This window comes from Lipotes vexillifer, unplaced genomic scaffold, assembly GCF_000442215.2.
Source record: "Lipotes vexillifer unplaced genomic scaffold, Lipotes_vexillifer_v1.1 scaffold21, whole genome shotgun sequence".
In the NCBI taxonomy this organism is placed as follows: Eukaryota; Metazoa; Chordata; class Mammalia; order Artiodactyla; family Lipotidae; genus Lipotes; species Lipotes vexillifer.
Window position 1 is genome coordinate 2,309,459 of NW_006774065.1, and position 9,380 is coordinate 2,318,838.

Here is a 9,380-nt window from a genome sequence, read left to right on the forward strand (position 1 = left end):
TTCCCCATCTGGTTTTTGACTGTTTGCTCTTCTGAAGTTGAGTCCAACAGTCTTGTGGGACTGAGCCCTTCACCTGTGGGATCTGATGTTAATGAAACAGAGTAGGACCCTGTGGGGACCTCCCGGGTTCAAATCCTTTCTGTGTCCCCTGTTTTTGTTTTTGTTTTTTTTACGGGCCCAGCCGCTCTGTGGCATGTGGGATCTTCCCGGACCGGGGCACGAACCTGTGTCCCCTGCATCAGCAGGCAGACTCTCAACCACTGTGCCACCAGGGAAGCCCCCCCTGTTTCTTGTTTGTAGGAAATAGGCTTTATTCAGCCTCCTTGAACTTCCCTGAGTTCGAAAGGGCCGATTCGAACAGTTGCTTATCAGGGAAGGGAGGGGATGCAGAAACAAAGGAGGAGCAGTGAAGAAACAATAGTGCAGCCTTGGGGCAGGGTCCTGGTTCCTCCTCAAGGGATACACAGAACACTATCTTTGAGTTCTTCTGTAGGAACTAAGACCCCCACCCAGGTGGAGGATGGTAACTTCAGGCCGAGCACAAGATTCCTGGGACACTATCCTGTTACATCACCACCAACCAATCAGAAGAAAGTCCGCACACAGTGGGAGGTGATGAAGACTCTGACCCCATCCCCAAATGATTTCCCTTTAAAAACTTTCCTGGTCAAGCAGAACATTTGAAGGTGGTTTTTGGACACAAGTCCACCTTCTCCCCAGGTTGCCAGCCTCCTGAATAAAGCGAGTTTCCCTTTCCAACCAACACTTGTCTCTTGAGTATTGGCTTTTGAGTGGCGAACAGCCAAACCCAAGTTTGGTAACAGAAGGTGAGTAGAATCTCTAGGACACCAAGTGCAAGAAATTTCTCAAAACATAGAGCAAAATGATAAGGAAATAGAAATCTGTGGGGAAAGATAAGAGAGTTGGAGGATAGCTCCTGAAGAATGAATGAACACACAATAGGAGTTCCAAAACAAGAATAAGCAACAGATCAAAAAATAATAGGAGAAAATTTTCCTGAAATTACTAAAGATCAGAGACTGCAAATTGACAGGGCTCACTGAGTTCCAGACTGGTCTGATAAGAGTCATATGTGGGCATATTCTGGTACAATTCCCAAACCTGAAAGATAACCATCTTACAAGTGTCAAGCAGAAAGCAGAAGATATTCACAAAGGGAAAAGAGTCAGACTGGCATTAGATTTTCATCTACGCTATGGAAAGATGACAGTGGCCCAGTATCTACAGAAGAGAGAAAGGACTCCAACCCAAGAATCCTTTATCCAGTTTTCAAAATACTTTCCATCTATTGAGGCAGAAGGGGAAGAGTCAAGGATACACAAGGATTCAGAGAATATAACTCCCAGGTCTGCATCTGAGCAAATGACTTGAGAAAAGACTTACCAAAGTACAACTAAGCCTGAAAAGAAAACTGAAAGAAGAAAACAAGAGAGAAAACAGTGTTAAGAACACAGGCATATGACATCTTACATCTAAGTGGATCCAGAGAGGGATTTGTGTAACAGAGAAGGACTCTTGAAACCAAATGGACCTCCTCTAAGGGAGTTCTAACAAATACTAAATTATTTCAGCCAAACCTCAGAGATTGGTGAGTGGGGGTGGGGAGGTAAAGGGTCTCATGGGTCTCATTGGGGAAGATGGGAAAGGAAAGGAGGAGAGAGAGGAAGTGAAAGTGTTCTAAAGGTCTCGTCTCGGAGGGATGAGGGCGAAGAGGAGGAAACAGATCTAGGAGCTGGGAGGACAGTGCACCTCGGTGTGGGACATGGTGAGTTCTAGGCCTCCAATTATCAGGACAAGGAAATTTCCTTTTGCCTAGTTGCAGCCAAGAAAGCAACATGGGTCACCAGCAGCTCTACTGGAGTCATCCAAAAACATTTGGCCAGGGTTCTAGCTCTTGCCGCGTCTGCTCAAACCGGCCCAAACCGGCCCAAACCGGCACAATCTGATCCAGAAATACAGCCTCAGTATGTGCCGCCAGTGTTTCCGCCAGTACGGGAAGGACATCAGCTTCATTAAGTTGGACTAAGTGTGAACTTCTTGAATGGGTCATCCAGCATATCTACCTTCCTCAGAGACAGTACTAACTCTTTGTATATAAAATAAAAAATTTTAAACTGACCCAAAAAGCAAGGAAATTCATCATGAAGGAAATGGAGAGATCTTCTTAACCAAGCCTGGGAACTCAGAAGCTATGAAAGAAAAGATGGGTATTTGACTATGTCAACATTAAAATGTTTTATGTGACAAGGGATACCAAAAATAAAGCCAGTGCAAATGATGGAGCTGGAAAAATATTTGTAATACAAATAATACAAATTTGTAATGGTAATAATAACCACCAACTGTGGTTGACTAACTTACTGTGTGGCATGCACCACGCTACTGACTTGTATTAACTCACTGGGGTCTAGAACAACAGTATGAGGTAGGAATTATGATGCTGATGATGACTGCTACTTCCCAGATGAGTAAACTGGGGCAAAGCTGAATGACTTGCCGAAGTCACATAGCCAGTCAGGGGCTACGTGCTGATGTGACCCGTGGCAGCCCGCCCAGGAAGACGATGCTCTTAATCGCTTCTCTGCAATTAAGCCAAAGGTCAGATGGATGCTATCTAAAGAGCTCTTACAAATTGACCTGAACAAGACAAACAACCAAGACAGAAATGGACTTAGATTATGAACAGATTATTTACAGAGGAGCAAAACCAAATGGCCAACAAACGAATGTAAAGATCTTCAAATTCAACAGTGGCCAGAAAAATGCAAATGAAAGAAGCAATAAGACATTGCATCCATTAGACTGACTGACATAACTGAAACGAGCAATGCTCTCAAGTGCTGGCAGGAATATGGAGAAAAGGCCACTCGGGTACATGTGAAGTTTTGCAGCCATTTGGGGAAGCAATCTGGCAACATCTGTTAAAATGGAAACGAAACCCTTTGACCCATCTATCCAACTCCTGGGAATCCGTCCCCCAAAAATAAAAATACCAATACTTAAGGACAAGGACGTTGACTGGAACATTGTTTTTTTTGTATGTGTGGTAGGAAGCTGGCCGCAAAATGAATGCCCACCAAAAGGAAAAGGGGAACGATGGAATAAATGACGCTCCATCCACCCTATACATATTTTAATAAAATAAAATCAATCGTGTCTGCAGCCTGGCTGGCCCTAAGGGCTGGCAGATGTGTTTTTGGTGAGCCAGCAGTGTTTTTATAAATTCCTGCAGGCTTCTGAGTCTATGATCCCCTGCAAATATTTCCATTAGACACAAAGCCTGCCGTCAAAAGGGCTACAGTACACAAACATACGTGGTATATGTGTGCTATTAACCTTTCATGGGGGGGTGGGGGGAGGTGTGGGTGATGATGTGGAGAAACTGGAACCCTCATATATCGCTGGTGGGAATGAAAAATGGTGCTGCCACTGTGGAGAACAGTTTGGTGGGTCTTTGATAAGGTAAACATAGAGTTACCATAGGATCCCAGCAATTCCACTCCTATGAATATATCCAAAAGAACTGAAAAAGATGTTTAAACAAACACTTGGACACAAATGGTCATAGCAACACTATTCACAATAGCCAAAAGGTGGAAACAACCCAAATGTTTATCTACTAAACGAATGGATAAACAAATGTGGTCCATCCATCCATACGTACAATGGAATATTATTCAGCCATAGAAAGGAATAAAGTACTGAAACATATACAACATGGATGAACTCCAAAAACACTATGCTGAGTGAAAGAAGCCAAAACTAAAAGGCCATGTATTTTATGATTCCGTTTATAGGAAATGTCCAAAAGAGGCAAATCCATAGAGACAGAAAGTAGATTAATGGTCTCCAGGACCTGGGGGGATGGGAGAATAGGATGTGACTGCATAATAATGGGTTTGGGGTTTTTGTTTGGGGTGATGAAAAACTTCTGGAACCAGACAGTGGTATTTGTTGCACAACACTGTGAATGTATCAATAGTTAATGCCACTTTAAAATAGTTAAAATGGTGAATTTTATGTTATGTATATTTTATCACAATAAGAAAAAATTCACGGAGCGGGACAACTAGAAAAAAAGAGTCTGAAAAGGTAACTGGGGGAGGGGCAATAAAGGAAAAGGGGTTGAGAAACACTCTGGGATAAAGACTAGTCTGTGCTTCAATATATCAAAGATTGTCAGCCTTAAAGCAAATACCTAAATAATTCACCTTTTTTTTTTTTTTTTTTTTTAACAGTGAGGGGGAATTCCCTGGTGGTCCGGTGGTTAGGACTTGGGGCTTTCACTGCCATGGCCCGGTTCAATCCCTGGTGGGGCAACTAAGATCCCACAAGCCACGCAGTGTGGCCAAATAAATAAATAAAACAGTAAGACAGGAATAAAGACACAGACCTACTAGAGAATGGACTTGAGGATATGGGGAGGGGGAAGGGTAAGCTGTGACAAAGTGAGAGAGAGGCATGGACATGTATACACTACCAAACGTAAGGTAGATAGCTAGTGGGAAGCAGCCGCACAGCACAGGGAGATCAGCTCGGTGCTTTGTGACCATCTAGAGGGGTGGGATAGGGAGGGTGGGAGGGAGGGAGACACAAGAGGGAAGAGATATGGGAACATATGTATATGTATAACTGATTCACTTTGTTATAAAGCAGAAACTAACACACCATTGTAAAGCAATTATACTCCAATAAAGATGTTAAAAAAAAAAAAAAGAAAAACAGTGAGGGATCTTGTAGGCCCTTGAGGCAAATCACCCCTCTTTTCTGTTTCTAACCCAGGATTTGGGGTGTGTTCTTTCACAGCCCACAAGGATTTGAGCTTAATCACTGTTTCTTGTCCAACTTTTGTCTGACTCTGTGTTACTTGGGACCTTCTGGGTTACCTGGGGTAACGCACGTTATATAAGCAACCGAAGTAAGTTTGCTCAGGAAACTGTCAAGCCTTGTGCTGGCCTGGACCGTACTGTCTTAAGCCAAGTCCAAATACCATCTGATAGAAGATGCATCGTTACTTTATACGCCATGAAGACACGAAAGAATGTGCACCCACTATGGCAAACTTCTTATCGCTTTAAAATTTCAACAGATACTTGTCATTCTTGTGCATATATAAAAAGAAAAAAAAAAGGAAAATGGAAATAAGTTGACTAAGGTATTCCTACAATGTCTTCCTGCTTAGAATCTGACTCTTCTCATAACTTTTCGAAGCAGTCACACTGAGGTCTGTGTTTTTCACTCACCATCGTCCTTTGTGCCTTGAGAATGATGGTGATACTGCATTTCTCTCTCTTTTTTTTAATGTATTTATTTTTATTTTTGGCTGCGTTGGGTCTTTGCTGCTGCGCGCAGGCTTTCTCTAGTTGCAGCGAGCAGGGACTACTCTTCCTTGTGGTGTGAGGGCTTCTCATTGTGGTAGCTTCTCTGCACGGGCTCTAGGCACCCGGGCTTCAGTAGTTGTGGCACGTGGGCTCAGTACTGTTAGACACAGTCCAAGACATTAAATATCATGAAAAACAAAGGATACATTTAATTTAATTTAATTTTTTTTCAACTTTATTTTATATTGGAGTATAGTTGATTAACAATGTTGTGTTAGGGACTTCCCTGGTGGCACAGGGGTTAAGAATCTGCCTGCCAATGCAGGGGACACGGGTTTGAGCCCTGGTCCGGGAAGATCCCACATGCCGCGGAGCAACTAAGCCCATGCGCCACAACTACCGAGCTTGCGCTCTAGAGCCCGTGAGCCACAACTACAGAGCCCGTGAGCCACAACTACTGAGGCCACGAGCCACAACTACTGAAGCCCACACACCTAGAGCCCGTGCTCTGCAGCGAGAAGCCACCGCAGTGAGAAGCCTGCGCACCACAACGAAGAGGAGCTCCCGCTCACCGCAACTGGAGAAAGCCCGCTGGCGGCAGCGAAGACCCAATGCAGCCAAAAATAAATAAATAAATAAATTTTAAAAACAAAAAACAAAAAGTTGTTAGTTTCAGGTGTACAACAAAGTGGTTCAGTTATACATATACATGAATCTATTCTTTTTCAAATTCTTTTCCCATTTAGGTTGTTACACAATATTGAGCAGGGTTCAAAAGATACATTTTTGCTTACATCGATGAAAATGGTATGCCAGGAAAAAGAAGCTCTAGAACTGTCCCCATTCTCATGATGTGGCCTCAGTTGGTCGTTGCTCTGACTTCTGACTGTCTTCTTTGGGGGTCTCTTGGCTTCTGCCCAACTCCAACGGAGGTGTTCATTTCTTGCATATCTTGCTTGGGTACAGACTTCCATAAAGAGAGGACCCGACCGGGCTTCCCTGGTGGCGCAGTGGTTCAGAGTCCGCCTGCCGATGCGGGGGACGCGGGTTCGTGCCCCAGTCCGGGAAGATCCCAAATGCCTCGGAGCAGCTGGGCCCGTGAGCCATGGCCGCTGAGCCCGCACGTCCGGAGCCTGTGCTCCGCAACGGGAGAGGCCACAACAGTGGGAGGCCCGCATGCCACGGAAAAAAAAAAAAAAAAGATATGTTCATGGATTAATCCCAGAACCTTAACTTGTGAATGTTACCTTATTTGGAAAAAGGGTCTTTGCAAATACAATTAAATTTAGGATCCCAAGATAAGATCATCCTGGATTATCTGGATAAGCCCTAAATCCAATGACAAGCATCCTTATAAGAGACCATGTGAACCCAGGAGAAGGCCATGTGAAGACAGAGGAAGAGACTGGAGTAATGCAGCCACAAGTCAGCTATAGGGCCACCAGAGCTACAAGAGGCAAGGAAGTGTCCTCCCCTAGAGACTTCAGAGGGAGTGTGGCCCTGCCAACATCTCAATTTTAGACTTTTGGCCTCCAGAACTGTCAGAGAATAAATTTCTGTTGTTTTAAAACACCAAGTGTAGGGTCTTCCCTGGTGGTCCAGTGGCTAAGACTCCATGCTCCCAATGCAGGGGGCCCGGCTTTGATTCCTGGTCAGGGAACTAGATCCCACATGCTGCCGCAACTAAAAGATCCCATGTTCCGCAACAAAGACGTGGAGCAGACAAATAAATAAATAAATATTTTAAAAGTATAAAAAGTGAAGCACCAAGCGTGTGGTAATTTGTTATAGCAGCCCCAGGAAACTAATATGCAGTATGGAGTGCCTTTTTGAGCAAAGCGTATGTACCAGGCCAGCCGACAGCTGTCAATCAACCAGTGGATGGCTCCCCTGGGCTGGTCTAGTCAACTGAAGCTCAAATGGTGACATGTCATGGTACTCGAGCCATGGGCTTCTCTCTCAGCACAGCACAGAGTGACACAAGGATTGCAATTCGATTTTTAAAAACTTCCCCACTCTGGTCTTTACGGGTCTAAAATAATCCTTTGCTTTCAAACCTAGTATTATTTTTCTCATAAACATTCAGTTGAAAACAAATTAATCCCCATAATGCTCTAAGTAGTGTCCCTGGAGCCTGCACTTGGCCTTGCTGGCTAATTGAGGGACTTCAGTGACACTGGCTGATGTCACTGCTTTCCCTTAACCACTCATGGCAGGGAACTGCTGCAGTCTTTCCTTGTGTCTATTGTCATGGAGGATCCAATCAGAACACTTCCTCTCTTCCACACTTTCATTGTACCCTGTGCTTTTTTGTTCTTCATCACCTTTATCACAATATTAATTTAAAAATGATCTGCATAACCCCAATGTTCATAAGTGACCATCAACAGATGAATAGATGAAGAAGATATTACACACACACATATATATATATATATATATATATACACAGTTGACCAAAAAGATGCAGACTCACAGATCACAAACCAGTGGTTACCAGAGGGGAGAGGGAAGGGGGGAGGGGAAATACAGGGGGAGGGGAGTAAAAGATACAACATATTAGGTATAAAATAAGTTACAGGGATACATTGTACATCACAGGGAATATTGCCAGTGTTTTATAGTAACTATAAATGGAGTACAACCTTTAAAAATTGTGAATCACTACATTGTACACTTGTAACTTACAGCAACGTCAATTAAAAAAAAGAAAAAAAGTAATTATTGATAGGTAAAAAAATAAATAAATAAAATGAGCTGCAGAATTATTTGTTTAACCTGTCTCCTCCACCGCACTGTTAGCTCCATGAGGACAGGAGCTAAGGCTCTCTGTCTTACCATCATCTCCCGACTGCCTTGCCCAGCGCCTGACACATAGTAGACACACAGGAAAGATTTGTGGAATAGACAAAGAAATGAATTCCATATGGCTTGGTGGTGGAGGCAAAGGCAAATCTGGGTACACAAACCAGAATCTAGACGTTAAATAAACGGGAGTTCCTTGAAACACATTCCCAGTGTTTCAAAGGTGCCATAAGGAAAGCACACCCTGGATCCAGCAGGGTCCTTCCTTTAGCATATTTTAAGAGCTTTCGTTTCACACAGGCTTCATCATCTGACATGCTGTTTGTCATGACCTTAGTTCCCACACTTCCTCCTTAAGACAGATGTTTGCAGAATAAACAACCCCCAAAGGAAAGCTTGCTTGGCGGGTAGAACAGTAAGGTTCACACCCTTGAACAGAATACAAATTGATCTAACAATATGGTGAGGGATGGCTGACAGAGAACTTGCCTACCTGTGTCATGACATTCACACTCAAGGTCACCATCTCCTGAAAATGGCCCTCTTCCAAGTGACCGTGCCCTTCAGAGGTGATTGGGTTCTCAGCCAGCTTCAGGGTGTGAATCTTGATTAGTTTTAGCCAGTCGTGGTGGTTTCACTCTCCTTGCCAAGACATTTCTGTAGGCTCAGAGCTGTGACACAATTCTGACCTATAGGATGTGAGGGGAAGGCTAGGGATGTGTTTCAGAAAATTTTCTAGTAATTCCATTCCTGGGTATATGTTCCAAAGAACTGAAGATCAGTTACTTAAATAAATACATGTACAGGCATGTTCACAGCAGCACTGTTCGCAATAGCCAAAAGATCAGCAGAAACATCCATCAGCAGCTGAATGGATAAACTAAATGTGGCATAGCCACGCAATGGACTATCAGAAAAAGCAACGAAGTACTGATGCATATGCTACAATGTGGACGGACCTCGAACACATTAGATGAAGTGAAAAAAGCCACAAAAAAGGCCGCATACGGGGACTTCCCTGGTGGTCCAGTGGTTAGGACGCCGTTCTTCTTCCACTGTAGGGGGCACAGGTTCGACCTCTGGCTGGGGAACTAAGATCCACATGATGCACAGCCTGGCCAAAATAAAAAAAGGAAAAAAGGCCCCATATTGTATGATTCCATTGTCCAGAATAGGCAAATCCTTAGAGACAGAAAGATTAGTGGTTTCGCAGGAATCGGAGGGGAGGGAAAG